Source organism: Sapajus apella, unplaced genomic scaffold, assembly GCF_009761245.1.
Source record: "Sapajus apella isolate SASKATOON/1434 unplaced genomic scaffold, GSC_monkey_1.0 scaffold24, whole genome shotgun sequence".
Lineage (NCBI taxonomy): Eukaryota > Metazoa > Chordata > Mammalia > Primates > Cebidae > Sapajus > Sapajus apella.
In genome coordinates, this window is record NW_022436964.1 from 5,500,245 (window position 1) to 5,521,523 (window position 21,279).

Consider the following 21,279-nt stretch of genomic DNA (forward strand, 5'->3'; position numbering starts at 1 on the left):
GCATGTTGTTGAACCTTATTTTAAATTTGGATTTCAATTGTCATTTAAAATGTCTTTGAAAGGAACATATTTAAAATTTAACAGAGAAACAAATGATTATTGTTGTTGCAGAATTGTCAGGCTCTATGTAGTATAATTAAATGCAATCGCAATTGCCAAATCTCTTAGGATGGGCATGTATTTCTCAAAATTATGAAGGCTTGATGATGTCTGTTCTTGAATTCTAAATGACTATCACTCTGATTCCATCACCCATCCATCAGAAATTCCCAGCTGACTTTTAAGAACTGTTTAATGTCCATCAATATGTGATTCAATTAAACGGGAAAAAAATGTAATGATGATTTTAACCACATGGGAACTGTTCATGAAAACTGAAATACTGTTATATTCCTCGAAATTAGTCTTTTGTTCCTGAACATGCTAAAGAAGAACAGATTATAAAACTCAGGTTCTGAGGAGAAGTGGAGAAGTCACCAAGATCCCACAGATGGTGTCCAAATAGACTCGGGAGAATATTTGGACTTTAAACGCAGGAAACCTTATGCTTAAGTCAAACTTATGAACTGAAGAATATATATCTGTCAGGAAAAAGAAAGTTGTGCGATATTATAGGTACCTATTTTTTCTGAAAAGCTGTTATTCAGTTTATGGTGTATTTAGCAACTTACGGTGTCTGCTGTCAAGGAAATGCAGCATGATCAACAAGAAAAGACATATGATGAGAGAAGAAAGAGATAAATCCCCATATCTCCTAATCTTAGCTCTAGAGGAGAGAATTTCTTCAGTTTATTTATTTATTTATTTATTTGCTTTTTTTTTAGTTTTGTTATTATTAATATAGTTCATCAAATCTGATAACTTTGCTGAAAAACACACAACGGTTTTAATAGTCACTAAGGAAGAAAACTTACCAATTAAACTGAAAAAAACGCCTCCCTATCAGATTTTTTTGTTTTATACTTATTGAAATTATTTTTAAAACTTATTTTTCCAGACTCCTATGTATCCAAAACAATGAAAATGTTAGCTAAAATGCTGGCATTTTAAGCATTGCTTCACATGCTTAATATGCAGTTAAGATACTACAAAAAAAAAAAAAATCTTCATAGAAAGAACCCAAAAGGCCTTTCAAGCTCGTCATGAGAACATCATACCTGGGTAATGTGGAAAACAACCAATAAGGATTGGAGAAAATCCCTCATGAGTCAGCATCAAAGACTGCAAGAGTGAGGGGCGGATGGGGTGCTTGCTTCACAAGCAGGAAGAGGCAGGGTTCATTGACACAAAAACTGTCCAGGGCCTCCACAGTCAGGAAATATCATTCATCCCCCCACCAGTCTGCGAGCTTAAGGACATTCAGACCTTCTCTCACAAAAGCCATCCCACAACCCGGAATATCAGACCTATGACAGTGATTTTACAAAAATAATATTTATTGAGTTTTGTGGTGTTTTCTTCTGGTTTTGAAAGGTATTCTTGTTTATTGTAAAGAATCCAGAAAAACAAAAACAAAACGTAAATTAAAAAATAAGTGTCCCAGAATTTCATCATTGATAGCAATTTGATATATATCTTTCCAGTCTTCTCCCTGAGTGTTAATTAGGATAATATTGATTACGCAATGCTGTTTGTTATCATTTTCACTTAATATTTCCCAAAGCCAATATATATTCTGAAAAAAATTCTAAGAAAAAAATTCAGCAGGAATCACTTTTATACACAAAGTCATTAATGATATGCCTTGAAATTAGTCTTTCTATGTTTTTCTAAATAGTCTATGTTTTTCCGTACTATTTTATTGAAAGGTAATACATACCTTGCATATACTGCGATAGAATACTCCGTTACTGACTATGGAATTTTCTTCCAAAGGACTGACACCAGTTGCTAAGTGTTGATATTGGTACTTCCTTGATATTTTCAGACAATATCAGGACACACATTCCTTTCTCAAATGTTCTAACTTGGTTTGCTATCTCCAATATCAAGGAGTTATTGATGTCCAGTCATGAATATATCAAATTTATACCCCCTATTCTGTTTCTGTGTTGCTGCACACACAGCAATTTTTCCTTCCAATACATAATCTTGGTGCAGTCTTTTTGAAAAAAAAAAAAAGTGTGAGAATTAAACTCAGCACTCGTAATAGCACACAACTCAATGGGCACGATAGCAATGTAAACAGCCAAGACAAGTTTGCACAGCCTGGGGAATGACAACGATATCATAGCTATCACCTGAGAAATTGTAATACAATGCCTTTAATGATAAGATGTGTCCTAATTTCAGTTTGTGAAAAATGCTGTCTTAAAAATAAATGATCGTCAATTTATAAGGAAATATAAAGGACTTGATGAATGAACACCACAGGGATCCAATTGGCAAAACCCAGACTACAGGAAATTGCAGGTCAAACAAGCTGGCTTCTTCAACAAGTAAATTGCAAGAGAGAAGAGAGAAACAATAGATTAAAAGAGACTTACCATATATTTTTAGAACATAATCAATTTCAATGCATTATTATATTCATCAGACAACTGAAAACTTGAACATTGGATATTTGAGAATATTTTATATATATTTGGTTATGTATTTTTTGAAGGAGCCCTTATCTTTTGGGCTGTATGTTGAAATATTTACAGAAGAAATGACATGAAATCTGGGATTTGTTAAAAAATAATGTTGGAGGGTAGAGATGAAGGGAGGCATGGCAGGCAGACTTCGGACGTGGCCTCCAAGGATTTCTGCCTCCTGGCATGTGATCCCCTCCCCTTGGGTGTGGGCTGGACCTAGTGACTTTTCTCTAAGGAACAGATATGGCAAGGATGATTGGGGTACCTCTTTCATTAGACTGAATCTTCCCTTCTTGCCCACTGCCCCTTGCCCCTTTCTTGCTGGCTCTCTGATGAAGTAAACTCCATATTGTGAGATGCTCTCTACAGAGCTGCCCACGTGAAAAGGAATAGAGGGAGGCCTAGAGCCAACAACTCATGAGGAACTAAATCAGGCCTGGGAAATGGATCCTTTCCAGTGGAGTCTTTTTTTTTTTTTTAGAAACAGGGTATCGCTATATTTCCCAGGCAGGTCTCGAACTCCTGGGCTCAAGCTATCCTCCCGCTCGGCCTCCCTAAGAGCTGGGATTACAGGCGTGAGCCACAGCACCTGGCTCCAGGTGAGTCTTGAGATATTGCAGCCTGTGAGAGACCCACAGCCAGAAGACCCGAATAAGCCCAAGGCAGAGAGCGAATCCACAGAAACTGTGAAATAATAGATGCATTTTGTTTTAAGTTGCTACAAAATGGGATGACTCATTTCAGCTAAATAATACAGTCTGAGACGAGGCCAGGGTTTGATGGCTATTGGGGCTGAGTGACAAGTATATGTTCATTTACTATTCTACTTTTGCATATGTTTGAAATTCTCCATGATAAAGAGTTGTTGAAAAGGAATCGTGAAATGTGGCATTAACAATTCACCATTCTATCTTCCACCATTTAATGGCAGTATAGTTTTTTTCCATATAGCTAAGTTTTGTCTGTCTCTTCTGTTTTGATGTGTTTTCTACTCTGATTTGACCAACTGAGCTCTGTTGAGTAGACACTCAGCAAATGACAGTATACGTTCGCTGAGTGTCTACTAACTACTAAGAAAGAAATGGCCTAATGCACAGATTAAAATAAAAACTAAGAGAAAAGGCTCTTCTACTTTTATATTCAATTTGGGGAACTGTAGCAGGATAAATGGAAATAAACAGAAGGGAGGATTTTAAAAATATATAAATAACGGAGGAAAGGAAGTCTGGCATTGGACTAAGAAAACACAGATGAAGGCAAATTTGTTAGTTCATTTTCCAGGCTGTGTATTAATCGGCAGCTCTGTTTCCATTTAGTTTTGTTTTGCTTAATCTTTTTGACTCTTGACCATGTCACTAGTTTTTAAACCTCCACCAGCAGAACAAGAGAGAAAAAAAATGTAATGCAGTAGTCAAATATTTCTCCTTGTCACCACATGTAGAAAATGTCAAAGATGATGGAAACAAATAGCAAAATTAAACACTGAGTTAATTAATGCAAAGTGAATATTGAGTGGGGATTTGGATTCCTAGTGAGCATGTAGCTTGCCGATACATTATAGGTCTAAGTTTATAAGGTCACGGCTCGTTAAAATTTAACAAGTGTTTTAGAAGAGATATAAAATGTTTTTTATCAAACCCACACGTAATTTTCTTATCTTCTTTTGACAGGGATAATTTTAAATTAGCTATTTGCCACTTTGTTCTCATAAAACGATTATAGGATGTGACTCATTGAGGCCTAAATTATGTGAAGGTGCTAGAAAGAAATCTGCTGAACGTCGGCTGTTGAGGACCAGTCACCGTTCAGACCCCGGGAGCAGGCGTCCTTCCACTGTGATTCAGTGCTGGACTTCAGCATCCAGGCTCTGGGTAAAACCACTGCCACCTACAAAGGGTCTAGCTTGGGAAAGCAGTTTAAATGCTCCAGACTTCAGTGTACTCGTCTGATAAGAAAGTATGGCCATAATATAGTTAACCTCTACATCTGTAGTAAGGAGCAAGTGAAATAACACCCATAGATGACTTAGCACACGGCTCAGTTGCTCAATAAATGAGAACTAATATTGTAGCTATTACCAAAACAGACGATCTTGCGTCCTTGGGCCCCCAAACTCATAAGCATTGGATGTATGAATGTGAATTGTGGTGTAGAGTGCAATAAACATCTTCCTCCTTTTCAGTTGATATTTTGATGTTAAAACAGGAGGTAAAGTTGGGAGGATGGGTTTGTGCATATAATTTGCTTCTTTATGATATTTTAATGTAATATCTTTCCAGGATCTTAGTATGCCTATAACTCAGTGGTTCTCCACTGGGGGCAATTTTGCCTCACAGTGGGCCCCAGGGGACATTTGGGATATTAAATTTGGGACATGTGGAGATATTTTAATGGTCATGACTGGTGAGGTGCCAAAGATCCTAAAATGCATAGGACTGCCCCCAATAACAAAGACTTATCTGATCCCAAATGTCAAGAGTGCCAAGGCTAAGAAATCCTGCCCTAGTTGCTACAGCCAAGGACAGAATTATTTTAGTTAGTTTTTAAATGTTCTGGGCAAGCATTTAACAACAGCTAAGACTGCTTTTAAACTCTCTTACTTTCAGCCAGTGGAATTACTCATGATCTTTTAATTACACTGACCAAGACTTCAGAGGGCCTCTTTCTGGTGCTGTTAGCCAAAGCAGACTTTACTGTGAGAAGAAACAGGGAAAGAATAGACATGCCATGAGTGAAGAAAAGCCTCTCATTATTCCTCAGCATTGTGGCCTGGGAAAACAGATGCATATTGCACCCTCTCTATAATAAACGTGTAGCATTTAACTACAAATGATGTGCTATTTTATACCTTCCAGTGCCTAGAACTTGTGGTCCACATGACCCAACACCACTGAAAATGAAGGGTGGGCAGGAGAAGGTAGGAATTGAGCGCCACTGAGATCTCTTCAGTAGCTCTGATCTTCCAGCCCATCTTCCTCTCCACTCCAACCAAAACACTTCTAACAGTCTTTATGGGTGTTTTTACACTAAAACCAACAACAGATCCCCACCACCATCAGCTTCCACAGCATTGCACAACACCTATTATTTGAAGAGCTTGAAACCAGAAGCCCTGTTTTTCCACACTGAAAATATTTGAATGGGCTGTCAAAAAGCCTCTCAGAAATACGCCCCATCCAACAGCAACAAACCCTGTGCAAACAAATCAAGTGGTGCAGAAATCCTTTGCACAAGATGATAGGGAGGCCTCCATGCTGACACTGTAGGCGAGCCAAGTTTTCATGTACTTGGATGGCTGACCTCCAACTTCTGACATATTCATTATATTCCAGCATGTCGGCTGCAGATTGCATTGAAGTGATGACAGCTACAAGACAGCCAACGAGGAATATGGCCATTCTGGCAACAGGTGGCCTTTCACTTGTACTGGGAAAGTTAATCTAGTTTATCATCAAAGTATATTGTGTTCAAGGAGTGTCATGTTTTGAGAGCTCTAGTGACAGGTCAAATAGAGAAAGCATTCTTCCGTGGAACGTGACATTTTGGGGAGACCAACCCTTTCAAACTATTTCATTGTTTATGCTTGATTCAAGTCTGTTAAGTTACTCAGTTGTTTCAAGGTTTACATTACAGGTTCTGAATTATGGTTTGTGTCTTCTGTCAAAGGCTGACAGAGGTATCCACAGTCTTACCTTAAATAATCAACTGCCTCTGCAGCAAGGAATTTTTAATGGCCCTAATTTGTCAGCAGAATAACACATTGAAGAAAAGCCCAGCAGCAAAAGTATATTCATATACATGCAAACTGACTATCACATTTCCAGTCAAATTTTCAAATTTTAGATGCTCAAAACTGGCTCTGCCTCCTGCCAATCAAAATACAATTTTAAAGTAATCGATGAAGGTTACATGGACCTAGAGGGTGGAATAATAGGCATTGGAGGCTTGGAAGAGTGAGATGGTGAGACGGTGGGGGTAAGGGATGAAATATTAGCATTGGGTACAATGTACACTATTCTGGCTAAAAGCCCAGACTTCACCACTATGCAATAGATCCATGTGACAAAACTGCACTTTTACTCCCTAAATCTATCATTAAAATAAACAAATAATAATCCATGAAGGTTCATAATGGAGGAACAGTGACCCCTGGACTGGACTGCCTTCTCTTTGGGTTTAACTTTAGAATATGGCAAGAAATCTCTTCACAACCTTGCCCACATCCCACTAAAGCCTGAAATAAATCATGCTAAATGGTAGTATTTATTCAGTCATCTCATTCCATGGCTACCTTCCAAGTAGGATGATTATGTTCTGCTGCACTTTGGACCTCATCTGAAGAACTCTTAAGATATCTAAAACATAGGGAAATAATCCAAAGGCTCATTTGCCTTGTGAAAAATAATTTTTCTTTGCTTGAAAGTCTTCTATTGTGTCATACTTTATGAAGAGTCTTAGGGTAGGAGGAATGGAATCGCATTGTTTATATTCTGATTTCTATGTGAACTCCTTTTTCCCCAGGGACAGTCCAAGACATTGACTCTCTAAAAGCAAATCCATATCTCTAATCCACAACTTCCTTTCTGTACTTCAAAGGTTGGCAATACTCCCATAAACATACAGAGAGAAGGCCACCTATTCATACTTCTCTCCTATTCTTGGGCTCTACTGAAGAATCTAAGAGGAGGCATCAGCTGACTCATCTCAGATGTTGATGATTCTGAAGCAGTAACCTCAAACCCTGCCAGTACTACAAGTGATTCCTTGGATATTGGTCAAGTTGAGGACCCTTCAGGCTAACAATCTCAGATTTTGCAGTTCTGCTGGTTACCGAACACTTCAGAGAAAAAGAAATATCGGCACATGTAAATAGATGGAGTGACATGATGTAGTTTATTTTGTAATCACACCATTCACTGTTTGTTTTAAAAATGTATCAAGCATTTCATTTCATTCAAACAATCACCCAGATAGCAATTAGTAGACGTTGTTCTCAGTACTATCTATTTATACATATATATATATGCGTATATATGTATTAATTCTCATAAAAATGTCATGAGATAACATTATTATTGTATCCTTTTTGCAAATGAGAACACTGAGGCACAAGAGGTTATGCCTTTCCAAGGCCACAGGATGAGTAAGTGGCAGGCCAAGTTTGAACCAACAGCCCTTACACCAGAGTCCACAATATTAACTATCGTGTTTCGCTATGTACACCCATAGCATAACAATAATATTAATAATATCTAAAATTAAATGATCCAGGCTAGCCACCATGCGTAGTATATTTTATCCTTACCACAATCCAATGAGGAAGGTATAATTATTATTCCATTTTATACGTGAGGATTAGGGAGAGATTCAATAATTTGTCCAAACATTCACAACCAGCAAATGGTGGAGCTCGGGCTGAATATTGTGGAGATAAAGAGATGAAACAAAAAAATTATTCTGTTTGAGTTTGTAATCGTTTATAAAAGGAGATATTTGTTGGTCTGGAAGCATTGGGAACATTTTTAGAAGTGTGGTTTTCACTATCCCTAGAAATGGAAAGTGAAACTGAAATTTTGCTTTTCTGGCCTTCCTCAGATATTATGTCTTATTCCTAAAGGATTTGGAGATTTAGTTGTTACTCTGCTAAGTTAATAAGACCCTGAATCTTTAAAAATATCCAAAGCTAATTTACTCATTATAGGAAACTCAAAAAATTGAATCCTTTCACAAAGGTAAAATTATATTTCCTTTAAGAAGTGTTTATCATTCCTTTTTTGAAAGGAAAATAATTAGATATGTAAGACATATACTTTAGAAAATACAATAAAAAATAAGTAATACTAGCAAATGTCATTATTTCATCAGGAAAAATATAAGCCTCTTAGAAAAAAAATAACACAAATTTTAAAATTATCAATAAAATATTAAGTGTAAAGGCTATACATACGCTTAACTATCAGCAAGCATTTAAAATTGTGTTTATGAAGATCTTTATAAACTTAGGGTAATATGCATTTATGTTAAAGAAAAAAGTAGCCTAAAGCTCTGTACACAGCGTATAATTAAATTCTTTTAAGAATCCATTCATTTAGTAATTTTTATGCATAGAAAGCTTCTGTGGGAACTGTTAACACCACGCACCAAAGGATACCCCTAAGTGTTAGAAGTGGAATACCCACTGAACAAAGGATACCCACCGACTTAGAAGAGTGCTTATTTTCTTCTTTATATTCTTTTTATTTTTCAATTTCTTACAACTACTTATTAGTTTTATAGTCAGAAAAAAAATAACCCTAATCAGAAAACTGTAGAATAAGTATTTCAATTGGCATAGGCCCTGATTCCAGGCTGTCTGCTTGAACGTTGCCCCTTCTCAGCCCAGGCCCTGGGAATACTGGAGACAGATTCCTAAACTGGACTGAAACTACCTAGAGAGGGATCAAACGCATGAAGCCAATCAATGGATGTTTCGAGGTCATATGTGGAAACACAATAGTATCTATCCTATGGGGTATGAAGAGGCAAGTCCAAAGCCAGGAAGATCAGAAGCAGAAGAGGAGAGCTGGAGCCAAGCTGGGTAAGTTCAGAAAGAGGACAAGGCATCACAGAAAGCTACAGGGCTTCACTTTGTGCATCGTTGGTGCACATTTCTAAAATGATCACAGTAGCTCAAGGGAGCTATGTAAGTAAGGACCAGCTCATGGCTAGTTTTCTAACACAACTACGTGTGCCAGTTACACACCAGGGAAGGATAAGTTCTTGACACCTAGAGCAGAATCACCCAAAGAGGCCTCTATTTTCTGCCATATCTTTGAATTCAGAACAGTTCTAGCATTCCAAGAACCATCCAGACACTCAAGCCTAAACCGAACAAGGTTGGCAGGTCCAACAACCATAGCTACTTTCAAAAAGGTAAAATGATGTGGATTTTAGGACAAGTTTAAAAAGAAAAAAAAAATTCTTAAGAGATTTACAGATTCTAAGAAATGAATCACCCTGAAGTGAATTGCCCAAGTTACAGGGATCTCTGAGACATTCCTGAAGAGAGCCAAAATTAGCCTTGTTCAAGGAAACTCCTAATCACGAACCAGCCGAGATGGAAAGCCTCTCCTACCCCCAGACATAACCAAAGACAGCGAGCTTGTTCAAATATAGCTACAGTCAGTGATATTTCATTTCACTAAAGTCCTTTTCTTTCTAGCCTGCTATCTTCCTTTTAATTATCCCTTGGTTCTCTTTTGTTGTTGATTTATTCCTTGATTTTGTTGTGGTTAAAGTATGTGGTCTGTAGAATACCAGCTCTTTGAAATTTGTTGAGTTTTGTTGTCTGGTCCAGTACCTGGACAGTTTTTGTAAATCTTGTATGCATGTTTAAAAAGGTACCTTGGCTTGCAGGAGTCTATATATCCATTAAATAAAACTTCTTAATGGCACTGTTTAAATCTTTTTTTTTTCCTTTTTTTTTTTTTTTTTTTGAGACGGAGTTTCGCTCTTGTTACCCAGGCTGGAGTGCAGTGTGTGCAATCTTGACTCACTGCAACCTCTGCCTCCCGGGTTCAAGTGATTCCTATGCCTTAGTCTCCCAAGTAGCTGGGACTACAGGCACACGCCACCCCACCCAGCTAATTTTCTTGGTATTATTAGTAGAGATGGGGTTTTACTATGTTGGACAGGCTGGTCTCGAACTCCTGACTTCATGATCTGCCTGCCTCAGCTTCCCAAAGAGCTGGGATTACAGGTGTGAGCCACCAAGTCCAGCCTGTTTAAATCTTTTGTACTTGAAATTTTGTCTACTTGATTAAAGGGAAATATATTACAATCCACACTATGACTGTTAAATTATCCCCTGCTCCTTGAAATTATATTATTTTCTTTATTAGGTATTCATGTCAAACTTTTAATTTTCTCACCCACCTGCTATTTCTCTGCTGTTCCCCTTCTCAGTAACTGACAACTCTTGTTTTTCCGGTTCTCAAACTAGAATGCAAGAGGTTATTATCTGCATTCCTCTTTTTCTCTCACACCAACTCCCATGGACTCTGTTTTGAAATTTACCCAGAACTTGATTGATTCCTTCTCCTCACCTCCAGTGGTCCAAGCCACAATCGTCTCTCATCTGGACTCCTGCATTAGCACTCAGACTGGTCTTTCTGTTTATTTTCTTGCCCTCCTAACAATCCAAACTCTGTAATACAACCCAAGTTTAGTCTTTTAAAACAAAACATACCTTTGCTCAAAAACTTTCCATCTCACTCTGAAACAAAATCCAAAATTGCTGCAATGGCCATCAAGATCTCCGTAATCCAACCACCTATGACCTTTGGGATGTTATTTCTTGCCACTTTCTGCATGATACACTCCACTCCTATCACACAGGCTTCCTCACTGTCCCACGAACACATTAGGCACACTCTTCCCTCAAGGCCTTGCACTTCCTAATCCCTATGCTGTGAAGATCTTCCCTCATAAGTTTACATTGCTTATTCCTCCCCTTCTTTTGGGCCTTAGCACAAATGTCATCGTAATTTTAAAAGCTTTCTTTTACCACTCTACAAAAAGTAGTACCCCTGTATTGTTTTTCTTTCTCTCCTCACACTATTTCATTATTTTTCATAGCACATATTACCTCCTGAAATTGTTTTCTTTGAGATGGGATCTTGACGTGTTAACCAAGCTAGAGGACAGCAAAAAGATCATAGCTCACTGTAACCTTGAATTCCTGAGCTCAAGTGGTCTTCCCACCTCTGCCTCCTAAGCAGCTAGGACCTCAGGTACATGCCACAGCACCCAGCTAATTTATTATTTTTATTATTATTAGAGATGGTGTCTCTTTGTGTTGCCCAGGCTGATCTCCGACTCCTGGCTTCAAGCAATCCTCTTGCCTCAGCTTGCCAAAGTGTTGGAATTATAGGCATGAGCCATTGCACCAGGCCTAGCAATCCTTTTATCCCTAAAGATGTTCTTGGCCTGAATTAAATATAGCTATACCGGCTTACTCGGGGTTAATGTTTCTGTTGTATATCTTATCCTCTTCCTTTCCATTCAGGCTTCCTCAATCCTACACTCCCCTACAAATCTTTTGTGTTTGCCTCTATCACACCACTAAGAGATAGTATCAGACACAGACTGATGTTGACCATAAATTCTTGACTTGCAGATTACAAAATTATCAAAGTAGTGTAACAAACCCATGTGCATGTAGAGCCATAATTATGAAATCACACTTCTTCCCCCACCAAGAACACAAGTCAAAAAGACAAGATTTTACTCTCCCCTCCTTTGGTCTGGTAGGTAGCTTTATAGTTTGGTATTCATTTCTTTATATTTGCCTAGTTGGCTTCCCCTACACCATTGTCATTTGGGTAATCCTTGTTAGGCTCCTATATGTGGAGAGTTAAGATAAAGTTCATTTCTCTTCTAATTCCACTCCTATCATAGACCAGAGATTCAGCTCCTCGTGTCATTCTGGTGGTCATTAAAATGTATGCCCACAGCTTTCAGAATGAGCACTCTACCTCCATCCCAAGGCAGACAAAATTAACTCCCACATTCAACTCAGTTCCTCAGGCTTCTCTTAATCTTTGGTCCCTAGGACTCCTTTGACTTTCTTCAATGGTCAGATCTTCATTTAGAAATGCCTTTGTTATATTTTATCAAACAATTTCAGCTGTTTTATAGCCCAAGAGTTTCTTGTCTTTGTTATTTTTATGCCACCTAGTCTGCCATATATTGCCAGAAATGGAAATCCCAATCACCTGTCTTTAAAATGTAATATTTTCTTTCCCTTTGTAATCTTTGCTACTGCAAATTCAATCACACTTTCATGTGTAATTTATTTTTTATCTTGTTTAAAATGTCTTCATTCTTTATGGTTGGAGTTGGCAGTCAGCCTCTGCCTCGATTTGGCTTTATGCCTGGTTGAGATTTTCTCCAACGCCATGTGTCCTGCAGCCTGAGGCTCTTTCAAAGTGATGTTCTTTTCCTCCCTTTCTCCTTTCATAGGTGTCAAACCGTTATTATGGTCTGAAGGCTTTCTCCACCTGTATCTGTTCCCTATCCTTATTATCATTCCAGACACTTTCCCCAATGTTTCTTAGTATATCTGTCTTGGCATCTGACCCATTCAACCCATTACACTCAGTGAAAATGAAGTTTGCCCCGTATGCTTGTTCATCTTTGTCATATAAATTTCATGGTACTTCTGCTTAAATTGCAATAACCTCTCTTAGATTTCTATATTTTCCCAAAGATCATCTTTGTTATTGTTACATTGTTATTACTCACTCACCAGAACTCATGTGCTCCAAACTGATTTGGAGAAACTGCAGATCATGAAATACTATGGTCAGTGTTATATTTGCAGGATAACCTTCCTAAATAGTTTTGAAACCCCCTTACACAATTGCCATCCTATGGCTTGATAAACCAACGGTGATTTGGTGGGACATGCTTCATAGTTTGTCCATGTAGCAAAGCTTTGTTCTAACATACCTTCCATGGATTCTCCACATAGCCACTGATGAGGGAGGTTTTGATAGAATAAAAATCCCTTGTCTCTCAGGAGTTCTCCCTGACACACTCCCTAGCTCCCTTACAAAACAGGCTGTTTATCAAATTATACTTTATCACAAAAGTTTGATTACAATTTTGGTGTTTATATAGTATTACTTGTGACACTCAATTAAATTGTGTTTTAAATTAATTAATTAACATCTTATAAGTCCATGTTTTGCCTCTTTCATTTTGATTATCCTTTGAATGCAGTGAGTTTACCTCGTATTTCTTTTTATTCTGCTCAACACAGATGATCATTACGTGTTTGATTAGATCTCAAATTAAAACCTAAATGTGATTTATTTTTCTACCCTCTATATTTATTGGCCAGGTTTCTCAAAAATTAAACTAAGTTTTATAAAGAAATATGCAGAGATTAAGCACTTTTACTAGAAGCGTTAATGGATATAAAAATTTTGAAGTAATAATTCTGTTATTTTATAGATGATTCAAAAGAGAATCTTAATTTATTTCTATTTTTACATAAATTGGTTCCGATTTTGAAATTACCCATTGGTGTAATCCTTTGGAGAAGAATTTAATATAATATCTTCCAGTTTGTAAGCAGTTCAGAAAATATATTCAAGAAAATAATCAGATAATTCAGTTTATTTCTTCAAATTAACATTTCACTACTAAACTGCCACATTGACTAATTTTCAATTAGAAGAGCATATTTTTAATTTAATAAATAAGAAAGTAAGTTTCACTAACATGTTCTATTTAATACTAACACAATACACAAATAGAAAGACAAGATGGAGAGGATAAGTATTCATTGACCTTTGGTATTATAATGAAACATATATTAATTGGATTATTTTTAATAACACAATACTGAAAATGCATTATATAGATTTTTAAATATCAATAATAAGAAAAAGATAAAAGAACCATGTGTTTGCAGAGCCTCTGTTTATTAGAAAACTTTTTTTTTCTGTGATGGTATTTTAATCTAAAATTCAGAAAAACTACATGCCAAGATGTTCAGAGCAGTCTTACATATAATAATTTAATTGACCAAAGCCTAAATGTTAGCTATGATATGAAATGTTTAGAAAATTATTTAACATGGATGGAATGGTATATAATCTGAAACAAAAGATGTTAATAATATCCTAACATTGAAAATACTTATGATTAGCATTATACTAGTAGGATAATCTTCCTGAATATTCAGGGAAACTCTTTTCAGAATTACCAGACTAGAGCAGCATTCCAGAAACTCCCATGGATTAATAAACTGAGAAATGATTTGGGCAGGTACCCTTCCTATGCTGTCATTGTAGGAAAGCTTTGTTCTATACATTCCTAGGGTAAGCAAGAAGAATGCAGAATGCTCTCTCATTATATGATCAAAGTCAAGATTATTAGTTCCCATTGCATAAGGTAAAAATATTGAGAAAGAGAAAAATTATCAAACAGACCATAAGGAAAGTAACAAAAATTAGATAAATTCTAACTACAGTTCAGAGTCAAAAGTTTGACCCTCTTTTTATTCTCTCACCCCCCAAGACCTCTGCGAGGCAGCAGAAATCAGGAGGTGGAGAAGCTTTGGCATTCATTGAGCAGACAGAGTGTAAAATTGGCAAAATGCAAAAGAGTTCTCTAAATATCGTTACTTCTGTATTGAGGAGTAGCCCATTCTGTGAAATGCAAGAGATAGGGAGGAAAGAGAATTGAGGTTGGGAGAGGGTTCCTATAAAGGAGATAGCTATGGGTTTTGGAAAATGAAGGAGAGAAAGGACAAATGTCAGAGAAGAAAAGTAGTACAGAGAACAGTGGAATGCTTTTTCACTTGCTGCCTTGACACTTTTGCTTTTTGGTGTTAAGACTGATGGCCAAGACCAGAGGCCAGATGTTTATTGACTCTGGGTGACACAAATAACTTGGAAGTTTCTTTTGAAAAAAATCAAAATTTCCATGAAATTTACTTCTACAATGTTTAGAATCCTGTCTCCTCACTTAATGCTTTGGTAGTGAGGTCTCCTGTGTTATACCAGGTAACTAGATTAGAGTATAATACTTGATCCACCAACCCACCCTCATGCTGCCCCACCCTATCTCCAACGGGCGTTAACAATCACTACTTAAACCCCTTCTTTCAGACAGATGCTGGTGAGGAATTATCTGGTCTGTGGAGAAGAATCGTTCCCTTTCTCCACGGTTGTTGATAGATATTGACCATCTCCTTAGAGATGGTTAAAGATATCCATCTGTGAAAAGCTGTGGACCCCCAAGTGTTGAGAAGTCAGGACAAACTCACAGCAACTACAGTAAACTCAACATTTCTAAATGTCTTTTTACCACTCCTCCATATCCCAGAATAGCGAAAAATAACCCTCAGGGACAAAAGAGGTGAGGGAACACATGCACTGAAAATACCAACAAAAACAAAATTCATGCTATGTTGAACAACATCATGTTATAATTAAATAGCAAAATGTTTACTTATAAGCATATTGTTGTTTGTTAGTTTGTTTTTTATGAGACAGGGTTTCATTCTGTTGCCCATGCTGGAGTGCAGTGGCGTGATCTTGGCTCACTGCAAACTCCACCTCCCAGGTTAAAGCAATTTTCCTGCCTCAGCCTCCTAAGTAGCTGGAACTACAGGCGAGCACCAACATGCCCGGCTAATTTTTATATTTTCAGTAGAGACATGATTTCACCGTGTTAGCCAGTCTAGTCTCAAACTTCTGACATCAAGTGATCCGCCTGCCTTGGCCTCCCAAAGTGCTGGGATGACAGGCATGAGCCACTGCACTCAGCTTACTTATAAGCATATTATGTCTTCCCATATAATTCAGATATTTTCACACCCTTTTTGAATCAATGTACAATTCCCTCTTTCCTTTTGTGTAGTGTCAGACATGTCAGTCTCAGGGTCCATGCCGCTATGGAAACAGTAAGAGAGGGGCTAGAACAGGGAAGTCTTAATAGAATATGCATGTATCTTTGTTGGCTTATATAGAAAAGTGGTTAATCATGTCATGCCTCCTTAATTCCTCCTGAGTCTACAGTTTGGAGAATAGAAACACAATGACACAATTCAATGTGGCTTTCTAGCTAGTGAACTGCTACCTTCTCCTCTTAATTTCTCACTTAAGCCAGCAAGTGAACTGCTACCTTCTCCTCTTATTTTTTCAAGCCAGATAAGGAGGATAAGATGAATGGGGCAGAATTATGGGGAATGCTTTGTAGAACTTTTTTGTAAGAATGGAATGCTCTATATGTTGAAGTGAGCAAGAAGACAAAAAAAAATTTTGAAAAAAAAAAGGCTCTATTTACATATTATTTTTTAATTCTTTACCTAGGACAAAAAAGACTAGAAGGAAATACTTTCAAATAACACTGAATTCCTTTGGGTTTCATAACTCTTTTTATTTTCTTTTCACTGTTCTGTTTGCTCTAAATTCCCTTTCATGACAAGTATTGGTAAAACTTTTAATATATTTAATAACATTTTAAAAATACTTGTTTAAGAACCAATGCTCATGGTGATTTCAATAGATTTTAAAATCGGTATTTTTAAAATGTTCTCTTTTCTTAAAAAGTAATATAATTTTTATCTCAATTTTACACACTTTTCCTAAGAAAATGAGAAGAATTTTGCCTCTTGGAATAAACGTCTTTATAGTTGAAGGTGGGCACCTATGAGTGTAATATACTGCATTTCTTTTAGCATACTTGTTCTACTTAGGGCCAACATTAGAAAGACCCCAGAGACCCTCTGGAACGGAGCTTTTTAGATGCTGTAGATCTACTTCCCCAGAGAATAGAAAGAATTAACATGCACCCAGCAGTATCCAGAGCAGTGATTTCAGCACTATGTCTTCATTGTGCAACATTCAGGAGGCGGAAATTATTTTAAATCATTTTGTATAATTTTTAGAAAACTGTCAAAACAGAAAGTATTAATGCAAAATCTAGGAAGGCATTTTTAAGCAGAGTCGTAGAGGGAGCATCCTAAAACTAAATAATCACTGAGAGATAAATATACAAATGGACAATGGCTAGACCACATGTAAAAGTAGAATGCTGACTAACAGCCTGAAGCAACCTGCCCAGGAAATCAACTCTTTATCTATGATAAGCAGCCCAGGAAGCCAGCCTAATATAAATCACACTTGTAGAAAGTCAGACTCCTGTCTCTAGTAACAATCCAAGAAGCTTAATAATAACTTCTATAACAATCAGTACAAAATGGTGAGGACTTGGTTAACCTGACAGCTTCCCTTATTTTTGCACCCATTTCTAACTTAAGACCAACCAGACAAAGCCAAATGTACAGCCCTAACCAATCACATAGGATGTCCCACTTCTAGTAGCCTGCCTACAGCTTCCCCATGCCAGCAACCTTCAGTCAGAACATACCTGAAACCTTCCCTTTTTTCCTCTATGGAGCTTTCCTACCCTTCTGATTGCCTTTGAGTCTTTGCTAAAATGCAAGCAATGGTAGCTGACTCCCTTGCTATAACAACCTCTGAATAAACAGTCTCTGCTTTTGGTTTGTCTTCATATATTTCCACACCACGGAAGAAGAGAGAAAATCCCATGACCAACTTGTAGAAGAATTCATTGAAAGGCACAGGAATTTAGTGATTGCAAATGGTGTACGTGAAATTTACACCTACATATGACATATAAAGTAATAAACACAGGTACACTTTATAGAGCACTCCTTGAGGAATCACTACAGCATCTCTTTTTAAAATGCATTCTCACATACAGTGATCTTCAAGCATTTTTAATCCAGTATGCCATCAATAAATGTTTAGCAAGCATTCCAGAAATATACTTATTTATACATCTTATATATGTAGCAAATTTAGAAAATTTAAAAGATGAAATAAAGCGTGTGTTAGTTCACTTGTGTGTTGCTATAAATACCTGAAGCTGTGTAATTCATAAAGAAGAGAGATTTATTTGGCTCACCATTCTGCAGGCGGTACAAGAAGCATGGCACCTGCATCTGCTTCTCATGAGGGTTTCAGGCTGCTTCCCTTCACGACAGAAAGCAAACAGGAGCAGGCCTGTGCAGAGATCACACAGCAAGAAAGAGGAAGCAAGAGAAGGGGGAGGTGTGGGGCTCTTTTTAACAACCAGCTCTCTGGGGAATTAATAGAGCAAGAACTTACTCATCAACCTCAAGGACAGCACCAAGCCATTAGTGAAAGATCCACCCTTTTGACCCAAACACATCACATTAGGCCCCACCTACAACACTGGGGATCAAATTTCAACATGAGATTTGGAGGACTGAAACACAGCAAACTATAGCAAAGTTAAATGAAACTACTTATAAACATTCTGCAAATCACAATTACTTCATACTATCAGTAGCTAATAATTTTGTTATGGGTATAAATTCACGTCAGAAGGTCTTCTTGATAATTTTCGAGCTTTATGTCCAAGAATTAGATAATTAGATTGTCATTGCTTTTACTTCTGAGGTGACTAATTATGAACTCATATTGTAGGGAGTGGTATAAATGTCAGCTCTGTCTTTTTTTTTTTTTTCCTGAAGCTTGCTTGTTGCTTACATCATCGTTATCAATATATTTTATCTTTGGTATCTTTGCAAGAATCTTTTAGTCCACTTGCCATCTAAAGTTTGAGGTGGACACAAGATAACATTTTCTATAAAACCACATAAGTCCAAGAGAAGTGGCTCATACCTACAATCCCAGCATTTTGGAAGTCCAAAGTGGAAGGATGGCTTGAGCCTAGGAGTTCAAGACCAGCCTGGACAAGATGGCAAGACCCCATCTCTACAAAATTAAAAAAAGAAAAAAATTAGCCAACCATGGTGGCACACGCTGAAGCAAGAGGATCACTTGAGCACAGGAGTTTGAGACTGCAGGGAGCTATGATTGCACCACTGCTGCCTAGCCTGGGCAACTGAGTGAGACCCCCCATTTCTAAAAATTAATTACTTTCTTTTAAAAAATAGAACCACTTCACAGATTGGCTGTAAAAGGTTGCAAGGTGCTGAAAGCAAGCAAATTATCAACTGTCCATCAACATTCCCTCTGAAATAAACATATCCAAGCCAACCAATAAATTCAATTTCAATAAATTTAGTTTATTTCTCATTTTGGATAATATATTAATAGAAGAGTAAGAGCTAAAGAGAAGTACTATTGTTTTTCTCCCATATCTCAATAGATCCCTCTGTGGAGACATGCTTTGGAGACTAGGCAATCTTCCATATTATTTCCCTGAGTTTGATAAACTAACACAGTTTTATTTTTTTCCTTTTTTTGCAAATAAGAGTGAGAAGGGGCCAGGCATGGTGGTTCACGCCTGTAATCCCAGCACTTTGGGAGGCCAAGGTAGGCCGATAACAAGGTCAGGAGATCAAGACCATCCTGGCCAGCATGGTGAAACCCCATCTCTACTAAAATACAAAAAATTAGCTGGGTGTGGTGGCAAGCACCTGTAATCCTAGCTACTCAGGAGGCTGAGGCAGGAGAATCACTTGAACCTGGGAGGCAAATGTTGCAGTGAGCCGAGATCACACACTGCACTCCAGCCAGGCCACAGAGCAAGACTCCTTCTCAAAAAGAAACAAAAAAGAGTGAGAAGGAAATGAGGTGAAGAATGTGCCTACATTTTCTTTGCTTAAATTCACATCAGATAGGAATTATGCATAACCCTTTTCAACTATTGGCCTTCTGAGCTAAAGTGGGGAGGGGTCGATTTAAAGAATAAAACCATAGAGCTGGTGCCCTGAAATATGTGTTACTCGAATTTCCCTCCTTTCTTTCTTTGAAAATTGGCAGCTCCAGAGTTCAATGCATTTAGATACTTAGTTCATGTTAAATCAGCACAATTATCTTATAAAAATTATGCATCACAAGTAGTTTGGTAAACACATTAGCTAATTCTTGTATTACCCAAGAGGTGGCATATCAACCAGATGTGCTGATATATCTAAGTTCCAAGTGCAGACTGTCACTTACCTGCATTTTTAGTAGCCAAGTTTGCAATTTTCTTCATTATTCATTAGTGCTCTAAACTCTCCTTCATTATTTCTTTTCATAGTTACAGAATTTAAACCCTAGAAGCTCCAGCATTTTCGAGTCATTCATGTTATGCCCATCTCTCCTAATTATAGAACTTTTTAAAACCTTTTATCTATTTCTTCCCTGATATATTTACAAAAGTCCCGTTATTATTATCTCTCTCTGCTAACAAACTCCATTTGCGTTTTGGCTATTATCTTTTCCTTGTCAGTCATAACTAATGGGGCAGAATCTTGTTTAATTTTTTTCCATCTATTCTATTCCTGTCATGCATTTATTTCCCCCTACATATAGATCTTAAAATAAGTCAAAGGAACCAGTTCATTTAAAAATTATTTGAATGCTTCCTACAGCACACAGACTTTCATTTTGGTATCAGTGCAGATTTTTATCTCATTCTTATTTTCCCAACTGGATCTTTCTCTTACTGTAGAATACGAGGAAACTCTTTAAAATAATCTTTCTTAAAATCTGATAATGATACAATTGGTGAAACCAATCTGTGATAGCCACCTTTGAGTTAGCCATGGTAACTGGGAAACATTGGTCTGTCCTAATTAAGGGAAAGCTCTCAAAAGAAGCTGAAATTCAGGTACAGCATAGTTCCTTTTTCTTTTTTTTTTAAGATGGCGTCTCGCACTGTCACCCAGGCTGGACTGCAATAGTGCGATCTCAGCTCACTGCAACCGCTGCCTCTTGGGTTCAAGCAATTCTCCAGCCTCAGGCTCCCAAGTAGCTGGCATTACAGGCATCTGCTACCACATCCAGCTAATTTTTTGTATTTTTAGGAGAGACAGGGTTTCACCATGTTGTCCAGGCTGGTCTTGAACTCCTGACCTTATGATCCGCCTGCCTTGGCCTCTCAAAGTGCTGGGATTACAGGCATGAGGCACCATGCCCGGCCTAGCATAGCTCTTTATTGAACACCAAATTTGCACTAATATTCACATAAATATCTGCATTCAAGAGATATCATTCCAGATGTGTTCACCTATTTTCCAGTGGGCATGCTAATAAACATTCAATTAAGTTTAAAAAAAAAAAAAAAAAAAGGTCAAAAACAATAGCTGAACAGGAAGTATGGACCGGACCACTGACACCAATTCTTAAAATCAGTTACT

General features: G+C 37.4%; 1 long non-coding RNA gene across 1 annotated transcript in view; it reads right to left on the bottom strand.

Moving 5' to 3' along the window:
• LOC116559773 overlaps positions 1-18,206 on the bottom strand; it is a 41,708-nt gene extending 23,502 nt beyond the window's left edge. The window contains exons 1-2 of the long non-coding RNA XR_004272613.1: positions 18,066-18,206; positions 5,177-5,269 (exon numbers count right to left, since the gene is read on the bottom strand). This is a non-coding gene — a long non-coding RNA (uncharacterized LOC116559773). The remainder of the gene's footprint in view (positions 1-5,176; positions 5,270-18,065) is intronic.
• Between the last annotated feature and the right edge of the window lie 3,073 nt (positions 18,207-21,279).